This window comes from Balaenoptera borealis (assembly GCF_965194805.1).
Source record: "Balaenoptera borealis genome assembly, chromosome: 18".
In the NCBI taxonomy this organism is placed as follows: Eukaryota; Metazoa; Chordata; class Mammalia; order Artiodactyla; family Balaenopteridae; genus Balaenoptera; species Balaenoptera borealis.
In genome coordinates, this window is record NC_138877.1 from 60,433,722 (window position 1) to 60,456,773 (window position 23,052).

Consider the following 23,052-nt stretch of genomic DNA (forward strand, 5'->3'; position numbering starts at 1 on the left):
GTGTTATGGACTGAATTGTGCCCCCCACCAAAATTCATATGTTGAAGTCTAAAGCCCAAGTACCTCAGAATGTGACCATAGATAGTGTCTTTACAGAAGTAATTAAAGTGAGTTATTGGGGTGGGCTCTAATCAAATATGACTGGTATCCTTATAAGAAGAGGAAATTTGGACACAGACACAGAGGGAAAATAATGTGAAGACACAGGCAAAATATAGCCATCTACAAACCAAAGATAGGTCTAGAATAGATCCTTTCCTTACAACTCTTAGAAGGAACCAACCCTGCCAACACCTTGATCTTATACTTCTAGACTTCAGAACTATGAGAAAATAATTTTTGTTTTAAGCTACTGGTATGTGATACCTTTTTGTGGCATCCTTAGCAAACTAATACAAGGAGCATGAGATAAACTAAAAAAATGTAAAATTTTAGGTTTTAGTGAAGTCACAATTATTTAGAGTAGATGTAGGATTGAAATAAAGTGACATTAGTAAATGGGTGCTCGAAATTATGATTATGGAAGAGTTGCTCTGTTAGGAAATAACAAGAACTAAGGAGTATGGCAACGGAGGATCAGTGATTGTGATTAAGTGGAAGACAATATTCATGGAAAAGAGATTAAGGGGTAGGATGCCCTGGTATTGCAAAGATGAATTAAGTGTTTATTAAATTCATCAATAATTATAATAGGACTAATTCTTGGAAATAGCGATGCTGAGCCAAAAACTAAATTTTTTAAGGAATTAGAGTGGGTGTTGCCTAGTAGTAAATTCTAATGATATTCAATGTTGTGTGATTTTAGAGAAAAGGAGAGAGAATGATCTGGATATTTTAAGAAGAGGTCCAGTTGGGATAAATTAGTTACCACTTGAAACATCGGCAAGGGATGCAACATTTTAAGGGAAATCCTGGTTTCATTTAGAATAAAAAGGGAGGAAGCATTGAAAACGTAAAACGATATAACTGTAAACTATGGTAATTTTTAGAGATAATATTGGGAAGGTTTCAACAGCTAGAGGGGAATGGAACATGGGATGGAAAGTATATGTACAGAGCTACATGGAGTTATAGGATATGGTGCAGGAAATGACTTGAACACCCTAGGTTCCTTGTGGTGACTCATGTAAACAGGTATTCAAGGCATAAATAGATTAGATCTGATTGTATAAGGCAGGTGCTAAACTATTATTTTATTTTTAAATGTATGATTTACACACACACATACACATTTCTGAGTATATTTTACAGCATATTGTTGCTTGTCATGTAATTTCCCTGTGTGCTGGGTGTTAAATTAGATTGATATCATGTTTTTCTATATGAGTTTCTATATGCTTAAATGTTTTTCAGCATGTGTTTATCATCAGAAATTAACACAGTATACAACAGCCTGGATATAGATCCACAGTTTGTATAGAATATGATAATGCTTAAAAAATAAAATTGTTCAGATTTCCTTTCCTGGATTTGTTGAAATAACTGAAGACAATGTTTAATAGGGGACTATTTTAAAAATTATTTCCAAGTCAGCTATAGGAGGAATGCATTCTTAGCTTTTAATTAGAAAGAAAGTGAAGTTATTTTTTAAAACATACCCAAAAAGGAATAGGTTTGTAATTGGAAGAAAGAAATTCAGGGTTACCCTTTTGAAAATAAACTGAGCTCAGTTTGCCTCTTTTGGTTAACAAGGATAAAAGCCCTCCACTCAGAACATGATTTATATAGAGTTCCATAATAAAACATATTATTCAAGGCCCTACTTGAACTTAAGGTGATTTATTAGACTAGATATAAAACTGGGTTAATGAATCATGGCTAGGTGGAGTCTTGGGGTCTTCAAAATTAACGGTAAATATGACAGAGCTTTAAAATGAAAAGATACATAAACCATCTAATCTTTAATGGAAATTTATATCCCTGCAATGCCTATATGTTCTGCATTAATTCCTACTTTCATTCTTGGAGCAGTATTGTTAAGCTTCTAAGAATTGGTTGCTATCATAACTGGAATGAATGATTGAATGCATGAAGAAATGAATTAAAGCAGTTACCTTCCAATCTATTATTGCAGTTATAATTTCAGTATGATATGCTATGATTATGCAAACATAGGAAATATACAAGATACAAGACATGGCTTTCATGGAAGCATTGTTCCTGAAATTTATGACTGCTTGATTTCCCCAGCTGTGTAACAACTCTTTATAAATAATGGAAGGATGCTATAATCTGACAAACTTTATAACATAAATCATGTGCTAATTGTACTACTTTTGCTCTGTTTACTTCCTTCATTCCCTTATTTAACAAGGATTTCTGTTTAATAATAGAAATATAAAACTATTTAAAATGAATTTAACTGTAACCATTTAATATAATCTATTGTTGGCATAATTAGTCATGGATTATTATAAATAATATTTGACTTTGATAAGAGTAGCCAATGAATCAAAAGATGGTCATATGAATACTATTTTTTCTAACCAAAAATAAGTAGATATTATAAACTTTTTGAATCTTTTATTTAAAGGATAATATAACTACCTAGTTGGAAAAGCCATGTTATTTAATTTACTTTTTGTTACCCTAGTTTCTTAAGAGGAATACGTGTAGAACATGTGCAGTAATATCCAGTAGACTAGCCTAGCATGTCATTATTCCCATTGTTTTAGAATGTAAAGAATTTGAATTAGTATAGTGAATGTTAAAAGAGTCCTACTGAGAGAAGGAATTTAAGCACAGCAAGCAACCCAGGCCAAATGGATAAACCCCTGCTGACATTTTCAACCCTAAGCCAGAATCCAAGGAGGGTGTTAGTACCAAATCATCTAATTCTCACTTATATATGATGCCAGATATTCATTTTTCTTAGCCTTTGTGATAATGATTTGTTCTTGTGTTTTTGTGGGAGGATTAATCTTATGTTTGTCAGTTACTGATTATTCTTCCTTCATATTAAAATTTTCTGAATATTTTATAAAACAATAATCACCAAACAACAATGAAAAGCTATGCAAAACTAAGTTGGAATGTTTATATTGTGTTCTAGAAAAATTTCCAAGTAACTTAAATAATTATCTTGATGTGGAACTCTTATTTTCTTTCCTGATTATCCAGGGTATCATGTAAAAAATACCATTTATATCAGTTCTTTTTTTCCCTCTGTTTACCTCAATCTCACAGTCTCAGTGGGCTCATGGTTGGAAAACATATTTTAAATACATATATTAATATGTACTAATACAATGTTTATTAAATATGTATAACATATTGGCATACAATGAACAGTACAATGAATTATAAAGGTTTTTTACTTCACTCTTCTTGTGATACCTACTTTTAAAATGGAAACTGAAATCTTATCAATAGAATTCATGAACTATGAAAATTAGAATAAAAACTATTTTCTAGATGAGAGTTCTAAAGTTTCCCCTCAAATCACATTATGTACTTAGTTATTAATTTGATGATGAAAATAACTTGATTAATAAGTGTTTCTAATCCTCAATATCTCATTTCTTCCATTCAACTAATGGCATAAATGGCTAAACTAAAATATATTTTACATGTATACTTATGGTATATACATATCATCAATTATTAGTAGAGACTATAATGTAGTAGATATTTAATAAAAAGCACATCCACATTTTGAGAACATTATTTTACTACTTTAAAGTACACTTTGTTATTTGTTTATTTACAGTAAGTTTGGTATATATCAACAATTGTAAAGGAACACAGTATGTTAAACCATCCTTTTAGAATGCGTGGATACATCCAGAGAAACTACTTTGTGTGAAATTTTAAATTCCTACATTAGTAAAATATAGCAAATGGACCAAGAGATTTTTACTCTATCTTAAAATAGACCTAGAGACAGAAGAGTAATATAGTCATGTATTTTCAATTATTACTATAAGTTCAGTTAAATAGATTAATATTATGAGCTACTAATTTTTTTTCTCAGGGCATTAGGCTGTCTAAATTCTTTCATTGTCAATTGAAAAGTAAACACCATTTTAAATACGATATTCCTTTAATTCTCTGTCGCTAATAGGTTTTTTGTTTTGTTTTGTTTGTTTGTTTTCCATTTTATTTCTCCCCTACCTTAGTTTTTCTCACTCTTTCTTTGGATGGTGTGCAATGACATCTAATGTTAAATGATAATCTTCAAGTTTATCAAATTAACTAATTGGTTTTCTAATTTTGATAACATACAATGTCCTGTCCAACCAAGGTTTCAGTCACATCAAAGTAAATCTGCAGTACAGCTTGAGACAGAGAGGTCTTGAGGTTTAGCTTTCCTGACTGCTTACTGTGTTGTGTATGGATCCCCCAAACAGTTGAAAGTCCCACTGAGTGGTATTCTGGAGTATAAAAGCATGGAGACACAGAGGTAGCACTCAGCAAAGGGAACACAGTGAGCCACCTGGGCCTGGACAATAGAGCCAATCTCAGAAGAACAACAGCCCAAAGCTAAGAGCTGTTAAACTGGTTAAGTCACCAGGAAGAATTACTGTACTGGGTTCAAACCAAGCTAAGTGAACCAGATCATGGTCAATACCCACTAATAACTTTGAGCACCCTTAGACTGGTCAACACCAGAAAAACAGAGGATTCAAAAGAAAGACCATGTAGAACCACATAGAGCCATGTAGATCCAAAGAAACCTTCCCCAAATCATGAGGCAGTATGAGTCCTTATTTATCTTATCATCAAGAGACCATCAAGCTCCACAGAGAGGAGCTGTGGACAGTGGTGTGGATGAAACTCTGAGAAACTTATCATTTTTACCTATGAAGATTATGTTACTTAAAGGGCTTTAAACCTAATTACACTGATGATGATGAACTACACTGAATGAAACTGCTCTTCCATTGTTGATAACTTTTGAAGGAGGACTAATCAGTTATAAACAAAGCAGCATAGCTCCATTTTCTTGCACTTCACAGCTGTACTTCAATATATTTTATGATACCACTATATATCGATATGCTATGCTGATCATATCTTTCAAATGTGGCAGAATTAATTTAGATGCTAAAGGAGGACAATCATGGCAAGTACATTTCATCATTTAGTAAAGACTCAAGTATAAGGACCTAATTACATGGACGCAAGCAGTGACTACACTGTTAATATGTATTATATATAATATATAATTATATATGTATATGTATAAAATAATAATATAATGTGTAGGGAGATAATTACATGGACACAAGCAGCTACTTACATTACTACATCTTGAGATATATATACGTGTGTGTGTGTGTATATACACACACACACACACACACACACACACACACACACACACACACATATATATTCTAACCAAAATGATCATCATCCGTTTCTATACATGTTAGACTGCTCTATGCTTAATGAGATATAGAGTCTATTTGTAAGCTAATGCACATATTTATTTTATTTAGTCCTTTGTTATTCAAATAGGTACTTCAAAATAACTTGTCTTACTCTATTATTTATCTTAATTCTTTTTAGGAAAGATTTCAACACATTTCCTGTTTTGTATTTATCGCCACTACAAAAAATTAATAACCTTAATATGACTCACAAGAAAACAAAAACATTGTGCACAAGCATTCAGAAAGTACAAGTTTAATCATGAATAATTTAAGGAGACCTAGAGAAACTAACCTCTGCTTCTTGTTTGTGAACTTAGACTAATTTGATTTGAAATTAGAAATGTCCTCATTACTGTGGTACACGGAAACTTCTGAGTATATGGAATGATGGTGGCAGATAGTAGCAGTAACAGTAATAGGCTTATCAACAATAAGATAACTTTTTCATTGCCATTCCCCAGAGATGAAAAATTTCAAGCATATATATCTATCTGCACATACATATGATGGTATATAAAATATAGACATGTAAATTATTATGCCATCTATCTATCCATTTATCTCTCTATCCAATAAATAATTGAACACTGTACAAAGTCGGTGGGAAAATGAAGGAATATGGCCCTGTTATTGAAGAAGCGCATAAGTTATTCACAAAGTAAAAATATGCCTACAAGAAAGAGTAGAAAATGATGTATGAGATTATAGAATAAAGAACATATTGTTGGAGTTGTACCATAGGATTTCAAATAAAGGATAATAAAATAAAACTTAAAGGGGGATAAGTAAACATCATGGATAATTTAGTTTATACTCATTTTTTCTTTATAGATAACTGAAGGTTATGAACATATGTACACTTTTGCCTCCTCATGTTAACACAGCCCTCTTCCTTCTTGCTGGGTGATTATTTCTACTAAGTTACTTATTATATCTGTAGGCATTAATATTCTTTAAGTGTTTACTCTTTCAATACAAGGAATGTTAAGGTCTAGGAGTTGTAGTAGGAAGGTCATTCTTACTTCTTTTGGTAATCTTTCTAATTATAAACATTTTTATTAACACTTTATGAAACATAAATAAAGTCATGATTTTTCCATTAAAAATATATTTAAAATATTGCTTAGGTTTTTGGACAAGTAGTCTTCTCTTTAAGAGAAGACATTTTTATCAAGGATCTTTTGCAAAACACTGATTAAACAAGTGCTAGGTTCAAATGATTTCATATAATATAAACCTTCACAAGCATTAAAATTCTGAAATATAATTTGGGAAAGGAAATTCTACCTGTTTCAGAGTCAACTAAAAATCATAAAATATGAATCAAGGAAAATAATCATATCAATTACATATCTTTCATTTGCAGAAAGTTAAGATATGTCATAACAACCTCAAACAGATGTAAAATTCCATCCATGTGTCTCAGAAAGTTATATGATTTCTAGATATATATGTTAATTAGTTTGTGAAATAGTCTAAAAGCTATTAGAGAAAAATAAATACAAAACAAAATATATATATAAAATTAAATGAACTAAAAATATGTTTTGGTTTATTAATCTTTTTATTTTACTTTCAAGGGCTAATACTTTACAGCATTAACTACATATTTTAGAGTAAGAAATATTATTTAATCTAACTCTATAATTTGACATTTCAGTCTTGTTTATAGTTTCCAATTTCTTCATCTGTAAAATATATATAACAATTTCCTGCCTGAAAATAACTGTAGCTTAGGTTTGCATGGTAGTAAATACATCATTCTAGTCTTTGCCAATTTGCTCTTTTTCATATTTATGCTTATTTGAAGGCATCTGATGATATTTTAATTGAAGTTTGACTACACAGTTATTTTTGTACTTGATAAAATACATAAAAATAAAATATTCATTTAAAAGATCATTTTTGTTAGAGTCGCTTGAGTTGTGTGCCCTTATGATTTATATTTTAGAGGTACGTACTTGCTCTGCTTGGAAGAACAAAAAGTTATTCCAAATGATTTAGCTGAATTTTGTTTGAGACAACAATGCAGTCAAAAAGTTATGTATTTACCTATTAAGAGAGGTTTTTATACTGTATTATGGAAGTTTTGCAGAGCACAGATTTATTCACCCAATTCTTGAAAAAGGCAACAGACAGAGAATAGTTACACTTAATTGGGACATAACATGATAACGTAAAAGTTTGAGAGTGTTTATTAACCTCAATTAACTTAGTGCTAAGTAACTTAAGTAGCTTAATCTTGAGCAATTTATCATTGATAACCTCAGTTATTTCACATACAACGCTATTCATCATGTACAGATTGTGATGGTTAACTTTATGTGTCACCTTTACTGTGCCACAGAATGCCCAGAGAGCTGGGTAAACATTTTTTCTGGGTTTGTCTATGAGAGTATTTCTGAAAGAGATTAGCATTTGAATTGGTGGGCTGAATAAAGCAGATGGTCTTCCCCAATGTGGGCACTGCCCAATCCATTGAGTGGCCTGAATAGAACAAAAAGGTGGGGAAGACTGAATTATCTCTGCCTAACTGCTGAGCTGGATATCAATCATCTCCTGCCTTTGGCACTCCTGTTTCTTAGGGCTTTAGATTCAGACTGGAATCTATACCATCAGCTGTCTCTTAGGCCTTCAAACTACATCAGTAGCTTTCCTGTGTCTCCAGCTTGCAGATGGTGGATTGTGGGACTTCTCTGCCTCCATATTCATGTGAGATAATACCTTATGATAAATATTTTACTATCTTCAGCTATCTGACCGTAGAGCATTCCTATGAAACCTTTCATAAGTGAAATGACATAAAGCAAAGAAACAATTATCTTAGGACATGCCTTGTTAATGGATGAACAAAATAAATGGAGCTAAAGCACAGATGCTCTCAGAGTTTAAAGCTATGGCAACTTGACGCTGAGATGCTGAGTATTAGTTCCCAGAGAAGGAGCTTGGCAGTGCCACTTTCACTGCTCGGCAGATATGTTGCCTCTAAAATCTGTCACTGCAAAACAAATGCTAAACACTATTTCACATTTTATCTTTTCTGTAAAATCAAAAATCCTCTTCTGATTTCTTTCAGTTAGTGAAAACAGGTACTAATGTAAGTCTTTCATAAAAGCGAAGTGGTGTAAAGTGAACTTTCAAAAAGTAGGGGATACCAGTATATATAACCTATTGATTCTGTTTCTCTGGAGAACCTTACTAATACACAGGTACAGCTTCCATATTTAGGATATCAAAATTTTTTTCATATAGGCTTATTTATAACACTTACAAAGGTTTGCATAATCAGTCCATGCAAAATTATTACTAGATTTTTATTTAGCATACCCAATCTTTCTACATGAAAAGTGTGTAAAATTTTGAAAACAAAAGTGAAATTATTGTTTTATGAAGTGACCATAACAGCCAGGACTTGGCAAAGTCAGAAACCATATCATGGCTCTACATCGTGGAAATGAATCTGTTTCTACAATCTATTTCATATATGCCAATTAAATTATATTTGCTTTAACAATGAAAAATACTACATGAAGTACAATCACTTTTTCATGAATACCATGATATTTCCTGCATTAAAATTTTGGAATAAAACATATTTACTTTTTTAATTGAAAAAAAATTGGAATAAACAGCCCTTGAATTTTTATCATCTCTAGTTTTAAACCTGCCCCTTTCCCTGAAGGAAACCATAATATATCACCCCAAAATATGACACAAAAATTGACATATTGATGTAAAAATCATTTTGAGCTGAAGGTAATTAAGAAGTATCAAATACATTAAAAGCTTTCCCCCTTCTACCTAAGACAAGATATAAATCCTTCTTTTACTGGAGATAGCCTCTTGTTAGCCCAGAGATAGCACCAGAAAAATCTGCAAGCAAACCTTACTCCATTAGTTTCCTCCCATATATTTAGTTTCCCACCATTTGCTGCCCAAGGAAGCCTGGACTGCTCCTTTGTCCTATCATTTCTCTATGAATTTATTGTTCTTTTTTAAAAGAAGCTATATAAGTTGGAATTCTCAGCCACAACTTTGAGTTACCTTTTTATTAAGGTTTTTTCTTGTGTGATGTGTGCTACACACATTAATAAACTGTTTGGGTTTTTGTTGTTGTTGCTAATCTATCTTTTTGTTACAGAGTCCCAGCTGAGAACCTAGATGAAAAGAGGTCAAGTTTTCTTTGTATAGAATTAAATAGGGGACAAGGTTCATTTCTATCCATACAGATATCAAATTGATCTAATATCATTTATTGAAAAAAACATCATGTGCATATAAAAAATATATATATATCTAGCAAAGGGACAGATATGCAATATTCATAGCTTGGAAGACAGCATATTGTTGAGATTTCATTTAAATTGTCTCTAGATGTGATGCTATACCAATCAAAATTTTAGAATTGTGTGTGTATATTCCTGTGTGTGCATGTGTGTGTTTGTGTAAATGGACAAGATATTTTTTAAATGTTTATGAAATTCTGCAAGGTACATAAGAGTTAAGAGAATATTGAAGGAAAGTTAAGGTTCAAAGGTTTACCTCTTTGTTGCTAGTATATAGAAAATAGTGATTTTTTTGTGTTGCACTTAAATCCAATGACCTCACTAAATATACTTATTAAATCTAGTTAGTTGTTTTTAATGAGGAATATGTTCTAGATACCAAAAAAATCAACTGTGACTAATGAAAGTTTTACTTTTTCTTTTCCAAACTTTAAAACTCTTTTTATTGCATAATTGCAATTGTTAGGACCTCCAGTACAATGTGAATAAAGTAGGGGAAATGGATATCATTATTTTTGCTTCTCATATCAAGGGAAAGGTGTTCAAAACTTCACCCTGAATAGGATGTCAGCTGTACTTAAAAAAATTACCCATAATCAATTAAGGGAGGTCTCTCTCTTCCACTTTATTCTTATTTTGAGAGTTTTTAGGTTTTTTTTTTTTTAATAATGCACATGTGTTGAATTTTAGCAAATGTTTTTTTTGTATAGAGATGATCATACAATTCTTTGCTTTTATTCTGTTTGTCTATTACGTTGGTTGATTTTAAAGTGCAAAACTATGCTTGCATTTCCTAAATATACTATATGAATATAAGAAGTATCAGCTTATAATTTTCTTTTATTGCAATGTCTCTATCTGGTATTTGCAAAAGGATTATGCCACTCTCTTACAAAAAGTTGAGAAACATGTTTTTTCCCTTTTTTTTCTCTTTTATCTAAGTGATGTGAAGATTAACGTTTCTTACATTAAGGTTTGTAAGATATCACCAGTGATACTATTCTGTAGTTAAACACATCCAATGTCTTAATTTCAGATGTATTTTTTAAGTTCTAGATGCGCATTTAATTTTTTTTAGAGATTAGAATTCTGTTGAAATTTTCCATCTTGTCTATTTTGTTCATTTTTTTTTCCTTTGCCTTATTTAGCATATTAATCACAGTTAATTTAAAAGTCTTGCCAGCTACCTTCAGTATCTTGATGGCTTTGAGTTTTCTTCTATTGTTTGTCTTAGTTTTTCTCACTTCAATATCAGTAACAGTTTTCTGCCTCTTCACATATCTATTAACTGTTTTCTCCTACTCTGGACCTTGTATGTAATAGAATTTTAGCAACTTCAGAGAAAGGAACTCTTTTCCATAGAAGGCTGGTGAGGCCAGATCACATTAATCCACTAAGAAATGAGCCAACACTGGACTGGTTCACAGCTTTAGTGTTACTATATATATCTCTGATTCTTGTGTGTTATCTCTCTCTTTGTCTCTCTGTCTCTCTCTCTCTTGCTACAGGCCTGACAAACTGAAGAAATCAGTCTGTCAGAATTTTTGTACTTAGTTCTTACTCTCTGCCCCACATATATTGAAAATGTGACAAATGCATTGCAAAGGGAGGCCAGCCACAAGTTTGTAGCACACTGCTTTCGCCTAACAGGTTCTCATCTGTAGCTTGGTGAATGCTGGGAAATGTTACTCAACCTTTCTGCTTCCAGCAGAAGCCCCCTGCCCTTCTCATCCTCAGCCTCCTGCCTCTTCTGAGAATTAAGCAAATATCCAGTGGGACAAGCTAGCTGTGTATTCTGGGGATATTTCATTTTCCCATTTGTAATGACCACCCCATACAACTACAAAAGTTCTGTTGCTTTATCTTTCCTACAATAAAGGCCTTCTGCCCTGACCACATTCAGAATTAACAAGTATCCCTAAGGAAGTAAAAGGTCAAAGATTCTCAGCTCACCCTGGAAGAAATCATTCATCTCTGGAATTTTAATTACTTTTTTATTACTTCTACCACTCACGGTTCCTTTTATCTATATTATTATTTTACAATCTATCTGGTATATGTCATTTAATCTACAAAACAAAGACTTTTTTCAGTAAAAAAGACTCTTTATGTATTAAGATATTCACAGATATTTTATTAGAAATATTACACTATCATTCCAAATATAAACTTCCCTTAAGATTACATTTTGTTGCTCCTAAGATTTTTTTTTTTTTAATACCTGCTATACTTTCCAATGGATTGTAACCAAGCAGGATCCTATGGGGCCTTCCTGGGACAGAACCCCCATGTCCTCTGCCTGCCTCTTTGTTGAAAAGCTTTAGCCTCTTAGGCCTTCCCCAATTCCAAAAAGCAAATTTAATCAGAGATGTGAGAAAATGCAGAAACAAAGGAAAACAGTCAAGCAACTTAAAATAACGATAGGGACTTCCCTGGTGGTCCAGTAGTAAAGAATTCACCTTCTAATGCAGGGGACGTGGGTTCAATCCCTGGTCAGGGAACTAAGATCCCACATGCCGCAGGGCAACTAAGCCCACGCACCACAACTACTGAGCCCGGGTGCCTCAACTAGAGAGGAGCCCACGTTCCACAAGCTACAGAGCCCACTCACCCTGGAGCCCATGTGCCACAACTAGAGAGAGAAAACCTGCATGCCACAACTAGAGAGAAGCCCATGCACTGCAACGAAGAGCCCATGCACCGCAACAAAAGACCTGCATGCCTCAACAAAGATCCCGCATGCTGCAAATAAGACCCAACGCAGCCAAAAAAATAAATAAAATAAATAAATTAAATAAATAAATATTTTTAAAAAAAGACAAAGTAACAATAGTTTAGCCATTAAAGAAAGTCAAGGACCTTTAGTTCCTCCTCAGGGGCCATAGATAATATCCTGAGCCATATCCTTGAGTTGTTTTTCAGTTACTGGAACCCCCACGAGGTGGACGAAGTTAACTACAAGCGTATAGACCCTAGACTGGTTGGAACCAGAAGGCTGATGATGTTGACTCCCGATTCCCTCATCACCAACCAATCAGAAGAATGTCCAGGAACTGATCAGGCACCCTGAGTTCCTCTCCCCCACCCTATATTTAAAAACCCTATCCTTGAAATCCATAGTGTAGTTCAGATCTTTTGAGCATTAGCCACCTGTACTCCTTGCTCAGTCTTGCAATAAATGCTGCACTTTTCCTTCACCACAACTGGTGTCAGTAAATTGGCTTTACTACACATGGGCAAGGAGACTCAAGTTGGGTTTGGTAACAAGATGACAAAACATTATTCTATAGCAGGAGTCAGCAAATTTTTATGTAAAAATCCAGATAGTAAACAGGCATTCTAACAATTCAAGACTGATAAATAGCCACCCACAAATAATAAATAAATTAATAGGCATTGCTGTATTCAAATAAAACTGTATTTACAAAAACAAGTGGTAGGTCAGATTTGAACTGTTGGTAGTACCTTCCTATCACCTATTCCACAGCATGAAAAATAGCAAAACACTTACTTTATAAAAATCAACTGACTTTCAGTCTCTGATCTGACATCTGAAGAGTTTGGAAGTATCACTTCTGCCCTTACAACTAGAAAACCTGGAAATACTGAAAATCAATGACTTTTCTTGGAGAATTGAAGCCACAAGGAAAATCTCCACTTTGAAATCTGTAGAGACAAGAATCTGCAAGACAGATGTAGCAACTAAATCTGGAGCTGGAGCAATAAACTGAAAAGAGAAATTAAATAGCAATTTTGATGAATTGTTGGAGTGTGAACTATTAGGAGAATGAGAAACTCCTGTGGACTGCAGTTTTTTCTGGGGGGGTTCTCCAGAAACCCCACCAGCTTCTCACAGTGAGGATCCAAGGAAGATCCCTTCGTGACTCTGGCAGAGGCAGAAGATGAGTAAGCATTTGCAACATGCCCAGAGACTTCACCTTAAAAAACGTTACTCTCCAAGAAAAAAAGGGCTTGCCAGAGCACAGTTGTAAAAGGAAGTCCTCTATCCTTTGACATCCTTCAGCTTTCCTATCCTACTTAAGGGAGAAAAAAAACTTAGCCAATATGAGACAAGCCTTCAGGAAAATATATTGAGAATGCTGCAACTGGGCTAAAGAAGAAAAATCTTATAATCTAATCAATAGATGCAGAAAAATGATTTGACAAAGATTCAATACCCATTCATGATAAAAATTCCCAAAAGACTCGCAGTAGAGGGCAACTTCCTCAGCTTGATAAAGAACATCTATATCTTCGGTTAACATCATACTTAACGGTGAGTCACTAGAAAATTTCTGCTGAAGATCAATAAAAATGCAAGGATATCTCGCCACTCTTATTCAACATTGCAGTGAATGTCCTAGCCAGTGCAAAAGACAAGTGAAAAAAAGAAGGTATATGGATTGAAAAGGAAAAAATAAATCTCTCTTTATTTACAAATATCATGATTACCCATTTAGAAAACCCCAAAGAAATTACAAAAACAACAACAACAACAACAAAAAAAACCTGCTGGAATTAATAAGAAGGTATACCAATGTTATAAGATACAAGTTAAAACACAAACTTATTTGCCTTTCCATATATACCAGACATGAAGAATTGAAAATGTAAATATATATTTAAACAGATAAAATAAACAGAAGATCTAAATAAATGAATGCATATTTCTCTGTCTTTTGTTTTCAGCATTTTTATTTTATTGCACCTTGGTGTTATTTTATTTAAATTCAACTTGCTTGGATTAGGTAGTATCTCACAACTTTGGGTTTATCTTTTTCATCAGTTTTGAAAAATTCTCGGCCATTACTACTTCATACTTACTATTTCTGTACATTCTTTCTTTGTCTTCATTTCCTTGCGCTTCAATTAAGTGTACATATTTTTGCCAATTTTCACTTTTTAATGCTTTAGTTGTTGTTTTTCATCATTTCCCCCTATTGTGCTGTAATATGTATATTTTCCTTTTAGCAGAACCCATTCATTTCCTTCTTAAGTGGATTCTATTAAAGAATGCCCATTTTATCACTATATAGACTCAAAAAAAAATTGTCCAAATTTTAATTTTCTTGAGTGTGTGTGTGTGTGTGTATATATTTTCCAGCAGTTTTCAATGTGGGACATAACTGATGTATAACATTGTGTAAGTTTAAGGTGCAAAATCTGTTGATTTAATACATTTATATATTGCAATACCATCTACTACTGTAGCGTTAACTAACACTTCCATCACGTCATATAATTATAATTTTTTTGTGTGGTGAGAAAATCTAAGATCTAGTCTCTTCACAACTTTGAAGTATATGACACAGCATTGTTAACTATAATCACAATGCCCTGCATTAGTTCTCCAGAACCTACATACTCATCTTCTAATTGGAAGTTTGTACTCTTTGACTCATATCTCCCAATTGCCCACCGCCCAGCACTTGGTAACCACCATTCTACTTTGTTTCTATGAGTCTGGCTTTTTTAGATTCCACATATAAGTGAGTTTATACAGTATCTGTCTGTCTCTGTCAGACTTATCACACTTAGCATGATTCCCTCAAGGTCCATCCATGTTGGTGCAAATGGCAGGATTTCTTTCTTTCTCATGGCTGAGCAGTATTTCCAGCAATTTAAATATCTAGGTTACCTCTTAGTTCAGTCTATTGTGTTATTTTTCGTGGTTTATGGTCATGTATTTTTGTTTTTCTGCATGGCTATTATTTTTAATAAAATATAGAAACTGCAAAATATAACAATGTAGAGTCTGGGTGATTATCTTCTTCCAAAAGGATGACCCTCTCCTTGCTAGGGAGGTCTAATGGGCATTAATCTCCTTAGTCTAATAAGATACTGAGTTACTCAAGGCCTACTTACAATAATTGTAAGGGTCCATATGCCTCTGTGTCTTACTATTACCTAGGAAATAGGCCTCTGGTATGTTTTAAACTGAGAGTCTAGGGTGAATGCTGGGGCTCCTCCTGCCTGATTCCTACTAAAGGTGATCTTTGTCTCTTCAGAATTACAAGATTCTTAAGAACACTGCTTTGGTTTTCAAATATTTCTAGCATACCTTCCTAGCATATTCCCCATGGTGATTTAGAATATGGGAAAATGTCCTAAGTAGATATTTGGCTGAGTGTGTGATTCACTTCTCCTATCCTTCCTTCTAACCTGAATCCTAGCCCCTCAAGAATATGATCTCAGTCTGCCTAGCCCCCAAGAGGTTACTTAACTATCTGTTCACATTTCTGCTTCTTAGAGTTATCCTCAGTACGTACTCTGACTCTTACTCCACACCTAAATGCCATGAATAAATAAACAGTTGTAGATGACTGATGCTTCTTTTCTGGAACTTTGTCCCCTGAAGTCCTGATTACTTTAGCAGTTCTCTTCAAAGCTTTTTCTTTTCTTTTTTTTTTGTTTGTTTGTAATTTATCAGGCTTTTCAAGTTGCTCTCCTTGCAATTAACAATAGTCTGCCTCCAACTACAACACCATATCCATAAGCAATAGTCTTGAATGACATCTTAGAAAAGAAAAAGATGATCAGATACAATTTGAAAATGATACTTTGTTTTAATAAACTAAATGACTATTTACTGTTAAAAATTTTGAAGATTAAACTCATTTGATATTGTATTCTTATTTAATTTTTTTCATCTGTTCCATAATTTATATTTGGTAGGCCAGGGCAAATCTCACACAAAGTTTAAAGAAACAAAGTTTAACAGAAATGATTGGCAGAAGGCAATTGAGCGCAGAGGGAAAGACTAGGAAAGAAGATTACCATTTTTGAAAAATAACAAAACAAAACAACTTCTGGCATTTGGTCTTTAGAAATTATTAGTAAATAAAAATAATTAGTGAGGCACAGTGACCAAAAAACATGTAATAGTAGTCCAAACTTTTCGAGAATGATTTTTACTTCAGAACATATAAACAATTGAATTTCTTTTTATCTCTCAATGATGGGAGAATAAAGCACCAATCATTAAAATATCATTTTAATATACAAAAAATAATATGATTGAGTGAAATAGAGAGTTTTTATAATCTGCATAGAACTGTGGCTAATTAAAATTGGATGAGAAATAAAATAACAAAAAAATGAGCTTAGCTTGAGAAGTAGTTACACTTTGTTCCTGTCTTTAGAATATTTGTGCCCATAGAAGAAAAAACTAACTTGATGGGAAGCAAAATTAATGCAATATCTAGTACGCAAAGCTAAGTTTGTATTATTAAAACCAATACTACCAGGGGCTTCCCTGGTGGCGCAGCGGTTGGGAGTCTGCCTGCCAATGCAGGGGACACGGGTTCGGGCCCTGGTCTGGGAAGATCCCACATGCCGCGGAGCAACTAGGCCCGTGAACCACAATTACTGAGCCTGCGCGTCTGGAGCCTGTGCTCCGCAACAAGAGAGGCTGTGATGGTGAGAGGCCCGCGCACCGCGATGAAGAGTGGCCCCCGCTTGCCACAACTAGAGAAAGCCCTTGCACAGAAACGAAGACCCAACACAGCCATAAATAAATAAATTAATTAATTAATTAAATTAAAAAAAAAAAACAATACTACAACAGAAAGGACAAGGGTGAGGTGTTTGAAATACACAAAACTTAAATAGGCAAGAAACAAAGGATTTGGAAGTTACAATTTGTGGGTTCCTTAAAACTTTTTATTTTATTTATTTATTTTTGGCTGCGTTGGGTCTTTGTTGCTGCACACAGGCTTTCTCTAGTTGCGGCAAGTGGGGGCTACTCTTCATTGTGGTGCGTGGGCTTTTCATTGCGGTGGCCTCCCTTGTTGCGGATCACGGGCTATTGGTGCGCAGGCTTCAGTAGTTGTGGCTCGTGGGCTCTGGAGCGCAGGCTCAGTAGTTGTGGCGCACAGGCTTAGTTGCTCCGCAGCATGTGGGAATCCTCCTGGACCAGGGATCGAACCCATGTTCCCTGCACTGGCAGGCAGACTCACAACCCCTGTGCCACCAGGGAAGTCCCACAATTTATGTTTCTATAAATGACTGCTAATTAAAAACAACAGATGCCTATAATTCCATCTTGTTTTATAACCGTTAGCATTTGGAATAATAATATATATCTCATTGTTTTTTAAGGAATTTTAAAAAGAACATATTTTTAAGTACTATATGGAGCCTCTGAAATATATTCACTACAAATATTTTTTTCCAAGGATCTTACATAAGATTTTGATAATTTCCGAGAAGAGAATAATGTATGTTATGATGATCAGAATATGAAAATTATACAGTGATTCAAAAATGCTGCTCAAGGTGCATGCTAGTCTATTTCAACAATGTACAGCATGGTTTGGTAACAGATAAGGAGATGAAGATTAATTTTATTAAAAATTTAGAGTGCATCTGAAATTATTTTAAACATAAACTCTAGTACCTCAAGCCACAGGAGGGTCAGTCCTGCGTGGATTTTTGCATCGAATAAATTGTTCTTGTTTATAAATAGACATAAGTTAAACAAACTTAACATAAAGTAAAATTGAGAAAATTGATGGAACTGAATCACTTTTACATTACATTCCCTTGGAAAATGAAGTAATTTTGGAGAAAAAAAAAGTTATTTCCCACAGAGTTGTGTTACCTGACTATATTGTTAAAAACAGATACTTAAAAAACAAATATTTGTGCTTACTTTTTTTTTTTTTTTTTTAAATTTTGCTGCAAGTTAACGTTTCTGGCCAGAAGCAATGCGTACTGAAATGACATAACAGGATATGAGCATTTGGTGAGTGCCAGCAGAGCATGCAATTCTGCCCTTAAATTTTCTAATGCACAAATAGAACCACTTATCTTTTGCTATGGCTCAAGCTTCCTCAAACCCTTGAAATATGTCTACCATATGGTTAGTAGGAACCTCTGGCTGTTTCCTCAATCCTGGCCTAATACCACACATAACACCAAGGATATCTTATCTGCACACTCTAAATCAAATTCTTTCTTATTGTGTATTTATTATTTTTATTAGTTTTCTCTAATCTCAAGTAACAATAACTGAGTAATTAAGAAAATAATACTTATTGAAAAAATAGGAGTTTAACAAACAAAGGCCTAGGTCAAAGTCAGACCTCAAGAAAGTAAAATATCAGTGTAACTCTGATGATCAGCAAGTGCTTGTGTCCCTAAAGTGAATAAAATGGCCAAATAATTGTTTTTACTTTTAGTTTTATTTACTTTTAGCTAATAAAAATATATCCATTTTGCAAATATTTAAAAATACACGTATGTTTTATGAATATATTAAAATATATATCACTTATACATGAATGTGTAAATGGGGAAATGGCATGAGATGGGGTTTTCTATTAACAGGAAGAAAAGAAAGAAATTTGCTAGGCAAAAAAATAGATAGTTATTAGAAGTGAAACAATAAATTGTTAATCATCATTCACCAATTAGTATTATATTGAAAGGGCTAAATTAGTAGAAATGCTAGTAGAAAGAAAATATATGTTTGTAACTGGAGACTTTAACATAACTCAATAAGAGAAAAAAATAAGCAAGGATCTATGATTAGGAAATACAGTACATCCAGTTTTTTGCCATTGCCAGTGACATTAAAAAAAAATAAATGAAAGGACCACAAAGAAAATCGAACTCAATTTAACCAATTTTTACTGGGTAGGTTTTATGTTCCAGGCACCCTGCTAGGTAAAGATAATGTAATGTTGAATGAGACATATATATAAGATTCTTAAGATCTATATCTATATATATATATATATATATATGAACAATTAATATAAAATGTAATATATATTTTAAGAAATCTGCACAAGACTAAGTAAATTAGTATGTCAGGTGATTCATTCATTCAACTATTAATTCACTCAATATACTGAAAGTTTACAATGTGATACACTTAAGGAATAATTTAATTACAAAATTAAAAGATGAATTAAAGTAGACACAAGAAAAAAACAATGAAGTTAACACATACACATATAATATCTTAAGAAACAGCAATACAAAATCTACTGAGTATAGTGGGATTATAAAAGAGAGAGAGATAAAGCACATATATAGAGAGACATCAGCAAAATAGTGGAATAGGAGTTTTCTACTAATTTCCCTCCAAGGAACACCAATTTTGACAATCACCATGGACAAGAGTACCTTTGTGGGAGTTCAGAAATCCAGCAGAGTTTCCAGAACACCAATGAAGAAAAAAAGAAAAATCTGAGTTTGGACATATTGACGAGGGTAAGAGGAACAGTTTCACTTTACCCATATCACCCCTCTCCCAAGGTGGTACAGCTCAATGCCTAGACAGACACTTTTAGCCTGTAATTTCCCCCATGGAGGAGAACTTATGAATGAAACTTTTAAAATTAAGAAAATTTCATTGAACACTTTATGCCAAGAAATATGAATATTTAAAGGAAAGTATAGAATCCTTTGCATAACTGATTCAAGAGAGAAAATAAGAGTAAACCAATATAGGTGAAATTTTATCTATCTATCTATCTATCTATCTATCTATCTATCTATCTATCTATCTCCAGAAAGCTTTCTTTTAAAAAGCTTGAGCACTGAGTTCAGCTCCCCTTGAGTGCTTCATCTTACATTTTTTCAAAACTTAGAAAAAGATGGTGAATGTTTTAAATACTTGTTGCTAGGATAACACAACTGGTGACAAAAACAAAGTTTACAAAGTGAAAGAAATTAGTGATCAGTCACATATTAAATGATATGATTCATGAATGTAGAGTAAAAATACTCTACTCCCTATCATCCCAACTTAGGGTTTTAAACTAAAAAATACTCTACTCTCTACCATCCCAACTTAGTGTTTTAAACTAAAAAATTCTTCACTTTGTGGCATGCCAGTGGTCTCTTTGGCAGGTGAATAGAATTTGGCAAACTGCATAAATACTGCATATTGGCTCTTAAAGTCTCACTTATTAAGTGTTTTGAAGTGCTTGAAATAATTAGATATATTAAATTTGTAATTGTAATCTGAAGTGTCATGAGAATGTAATGAAGTTTATAAATGGTGTTAGATGGCTAGGAACATTTAATCTGTCAAATTTACAAGTTAATCGAGCATAAACCAAAGAACAAGTGAAGACTTATGTGTACTTAATTCTACCAAAAAACTTCTTTCATTTATAAATAGAATGAGATGTGTAGATTGAGTATAAGGCTTAAGAAATACTATCTATTAATTATAACTATGAGAAAAATAAATATTATTAAAATACAGGTAAGTGGAAACATTATTTTCCTTGCATAATAAGCCTCGTCAATTAAAAAAAAATGTCTGTTTGCTTAAGTATCTTTGAGCTCCAGGAGGAAACATTTGGAGAACATGAGACTATCTTCACCTTCAAGAAATAACAGTGCAATCAAGTTAGAATGTATATAAAACAGCAGAATTAGTATTGTTCTGTTCCAACACTGAACTCATTCATACTCAGCATTTGGTCATATACCTCAAAACAGAGACATTACTGAAAATCTCATAGGAACACTGAACAGAGTATCATAACGGTATTCACCAAAGCAAAAATTGAATTTACTGTCCATTATGTAACTTAAAATCACGATCTCTTATTTTTCCCAACCTATAATATTTCTCTTCTGTCTCCAATAGACTATAAAATTTCACTCTTATCAGGAAAATGTAAAGTTTTCCTTTATCCAAGATTATCCTCCTTTCAAAACTTAGGCCAGCACCTGACAGAACAACAAAAATATTTTTAAATTAAAATAGCCTTTGGAGAGATTTATCCTCATGCCCTTATGCAGATCAAAGCATTTACCTCACAAAACAACTCTTCTTGTAGGGAGACAGAGGATGTAGCTGCTGATAAAAGATGACTTTTCTATATCATGAGATATTTGAGTGCCCACTCTAACAGAGTGATGGGCCTCAGTGTCAGACTTTGATGGGAAATTCTTGAGAAATATTTGTTTTCATGGCTAATACAAGTCTAGAATACTTTAAATTAGTTCTGTGAAATATATATTAAAATCTATAGTAGCTACTTGATACCACATTGGTTGAAGACAGGAGCTGATGAGGAGTTTGGAGAGTACTGATTAGATTCAGAATAAACACAGCTGTCAAGAGAGGCCACAAGTGGTAGTCACCAGTGGAAGTAAACTTTGCTTACCACCTACAGGTGGTCTGAGGTTATATTTCTATGAAAAATGAATGTTATGAAGTTTGAATGATATATCACTGATCAGAAACAAATACCTGGTACATATTTTTGACAGTAGATTAGTGAAACTGGGTGCATACATTGAAAGTTAAATGTACCCAAGTTATATGGTATAATGGAAAGTGCTTATAATATTCTAAATGAAAACAAGGCACTAATATATGTGATATGATAATACTATTATATATTTAACTTGTTTACCTATACACTTCTCTATTACCCCAAATTATTTATACATATAATTACAAATAATTTATAGTTTATAAATCTCTTATAAATGCATATGCATGTGCACGATGCAACAGATTGTATGTAAATATAATGCAACAGATTAAAAATGAATTAATAACAAAAGCAGGTTGAAGGGAAAATAAGAGAAAGTAAAATACAGAAAATATAAATCCACAAAATGCTCACAAATTCTATCAATTAATGAGAATGAAAGAAGAATGATTTGGATGAAATATTTTTCCTTGTCCTCAATTCTTACAGTTCACTCCAGGGCAAACTAGTAGATGAAGCAGGCCTTAGTGAATAATTTGCATAAAAATAATTAGAGCAAGTCATATGAATAGATTTTGTAAAGGGGCAAATAATGTTTTCTAAATATTCAGCTCATTGATGGTACCGTTTGATCCAGGGATATTATTTAATATATCAGGAGAAAGGAGTAAACTGTGCCAACAACTCTGTTTAAAATAACCTCACATTATGTCTCCTAAATAATAAAAAAATAAAATATAATTAAAAGCAATAAACCAGACTACTGACAGCGATGTGTTTGAGCATTTAGATGGCTGCATATGAGTGTTCTCCTTCTGAGTTTGTAACCATGTGTTGTAACTAAGATAAAGCAAGAATCTTTAAGAAATAATTTGCTGTCTTTGAGTATATATCATAAAAAACCTGATTCATTGAAAATTAATACAAATGATGGTTTTTTTTGAATAATTAACACAAAATTTTTATGGCAGTAATTTGATAGTTTGGCTAGTTGTAAATTAGACCTCTCAACATTTGTGGTTATCAAATCCTATCATCTGTGTGTAAGCATATTAGAATGGTGTGTAAAAACTCAGCCGGGAGACTATGGCCCCAGTCTCACCTCTTACTATCATTATAACTTTCTGGAACATCAGTTGCTCTCATTGTCTTAGTTTCTTTTTCTGTAAAAATGAGTTCCTTTATCTTTGAAATTCC